Here is a 3,187-nt window from a genome sequence, read left to right as displayed (position 1 = left end):
TCTGTTCTGCTTCTCTGAAATAAAAGCGGCAATGGATCTCCGTGTCCCATTTTAAAGGCGAGCTCGTCCCTACCATCGAACAGGCAGTGAAAGGAGCTGTGGACCTCGCTGTGTGTGAACTGACCAAGCTTATCGACAGCAAACTTGTTGCTTTCCAAATTGAAATGGAAAAAGAAAACGCCAGTCTAAAGATGCGATTAGAAATGTCAGATAACGAAGTGAATGCAATGCGTGGGTATCTGAATACTGCGGGCATTTCTCTCTTAAACTCCACCTGTAATAAACAGCCCTCTCTGAGGAACAGCAGTGAGAGGTGTGCTCTACCTGGGAGGGGGAGCGGCAGCATTACAGACGCCTGTGTGCCATTGTTCAGCGACAAAGTGAACGACGCTGCAGACAGAACAGTATCGGGTTTGCTCGATGCCTGTCCAGCGCAAAGCGGGATTGTAGAAGTAACCCAGTCCCGGCAATAGAAATGCAGGACCCAGTGCATGTAGTAAACCGAGAACAGCACGACATTGCACAGTCAGAACAAGAGGTACTGATCAGAGTGCATGACTATGAACCAGCAAGTGACACCTGGATACCCGAGTGGGGCAGGACTGTTAAAGGTAAGCCTGCTGATGCTTGCAACAAACATGTTTCATGATAAATAATTGTACTTTCTACATGTTGTGGTTTTAAAATAGTAGGGGTTTATTGTATTGTTTCAAACCGTGTGTACATTTGAATTTCGTGAGAAGTACGGCACGTTTACTGAAAGAGTCAAAACTGTTTAATTTGTTTCACAATGTGTGCAGTTGAAGTGAAATGTCCCCTCTGATGTGGGGAGTTGCACTCAGTTCATCGGAGCGCATACAAAAATGTTAAGAATTTAACGGAAATAATTTCTATAACATTTTTATAGAAAAGTGCTGTAGAAATTTTATATAAAAAGGAGCCAATTTTTCTATAATAACTATAGAATATTCTTCTATTAAGCATATTAAACCAGCATAGAATATTTAATAGATGTTTTCTAGCATGCCCAGTAAATATCATGTGGCTATGCATTAGTGTGATAGATTAGTACTATATTTACTGTCAATATTAAGTATGAAGTGTTTTACCTTTTTATAGTATTGTTTAGAACAAAAATCGGTTCCGTTAAAGAAACGGTCTTGTAACCAGCAGGTCCCCGGTTCAAATCCCAGCTCAGCCCCTGACTCACTGTGTGACCCTGACAAGTCACTGACCCTCCTTGTGCTCAGTCTTTGGGGTGAGACGTTGTTGTAAGTGACTCTTGTTCTATCTTGTAAAGCGTGATGGTGGTCCACTTTGAAAGGTGCCTTATAAAAATAGATTATTATTTCAGATTATTGCATTTTAAACTTACCATTACATTATCAATAATAACACTTAACAGATTACCCAGAAATGATTTATTTCAGTAGTACTTCAATACATCAAACCCAAATTATTTAAATGCAGTGAGAAGGAGGACATATACCAGGAAGACTAGAAGGGAACTACCTGAGTGAGAAGGAGATCAGCTGAAGGTAGGGATAAAATGACTTTTAGCCTCCAGAAATAACCAGAGGTGGAAATATTCATAGATGTTCTCTAGCATGTCTAGTAAATATCCTATAAACGTGGAGTATAATATGATGGATTTTCTGAAGAAAAATCGAGATTAAAATAAATTGCTATATTTGGCTGTAAGTAAGTATCAAGTGGTTTATCTATATGATAGAAACAATCTTGTTCAAGTCAGCCAGCAGCAACACAATTAACAATTGAAGCAAGTTACTAGAGCTCTAGTGCATTTGAAATCTTGGTACAGAGTCAGTCAGAGCGCTCGAGTGCATTTGAAATCTTGGTACAGGGTCAGTCAGAGGGCTGGGGTTCATTCGAAATCTTGGTACAGGGTCAGTCAGAGCGCTCGAGTGCATGTGAAATCTTTGTACAGGGTCAGTCAGAGCGCTCGAGTGCATTTGAAATCTTGGTACAGGGTCAGTCAGAGCGCTCGAGTGCATGTGAAATCTTGGTACAGGGTCAGTCAGAGCGCTCGAGTGCATTTGAAATCTTGGTACAGGGTCAGTCAGAGCGCTCGAGTGCATGCGAAATCTTGGTACAGGGTCAGTCAGAGCGCTCGAGTGCATTTGAAATCTTGGTACAGGGTCAGTCAGAGCGCTCGAGTGCATCTGAAATCTTGGTACAGGGTCAGTCAGAGCGCTCGAGTGCATTTGAAATCTTGGTACAGGGTCAGTCAGAGCGCTCGAGTGCATTTGAAATCTTGGTACAGGGTCAGTCAGAGCGCTCGAGTGCATTTGAAATCTTGGTACAGGGTCAGTCAGAGCGCTCGAGTGCATTTGAAATCTTGGTACAGGGTCAGTCAGAGCGCTCGAGTGCATGCGAAATCTTGGTACAGGGTCAGTCAGAGCGCTCGAGTGCATTTGAAATCTTGGTACAGGGTCAGTCAGAGCGCTCGAGTGCATGCGAAATCTTGGTGCAGGGTCAGTCAGAGCGCTCGAGTGCATTTGAAATCTTGGTACAGGGTCAGTCAGAGCGCTCGAGTGCATGTGAAATCTTGGTACAGGGTCAGTCAGTGTCAATTCAGCCAGCCATGTCACCACCCATCTCTCACTTCATACTTCATTAGATAATCCGAAGTTATGAAGAAATATGAAATTTTACTCTCAGCTCCAAATAGTTTCTGATATGGTGGTTCATAACACATTGCAGTAAAAAGCTAATCACTTTAAAAATATTTATGGCAGGGCTACAAAACTTTCCATGTCAAGGTATACATTTCACAGCTAAATTAAGCACCAAAGGTCATCAAGGTGTTTTCTGGGGGTTTTTTTGGCAGTGAGGTAGTGCCACACATGTGCAACAATGAAGATGTGGCATAGGTGGTATCAAGCTGAGGTTTACACAAGGGAGTCCTAATAGGGGTCTGTCTAACTGGCATGAATTTCATTTTGGGATCTTTCTCTTTCCTGAGATATTAAAAATTATAAAAAAGGAATTGCATTTTCAGGGCATAGTCAATTCCAATTAGGGTAAAGAAAGCAAGTTCTTTATAAAAATGTCAGTATGTCTTTTAAACAGACTGTATGCTGTATGACTTTTGCTTTGTTTAAAATATTCCCTATCATGTGAGGTTTCTGGGCCTCTCTAGGGTTAAAAGCTTGTTCTGTGTGTT

This window comes from Polyodon spathula, chromosome 44 (genome assembly GCF_017654505.1).
Source record: "Polyodon spathula isolate WHYD16114869_AA chromosome 44, ASM1765450v1, whole genome shotgun sequence".
Taxonomy (NCBI): Eukaryota; Metazoa; Chordata; class Actinopteri; order Acipenseriformes; family Polyodontidae; genus Polyodon; species Polyodon spathula.
The sequence above is the reverse complement of the archived record's forward strand: the minus strand, read 5'-3'. Positions refer to the sequence as shown.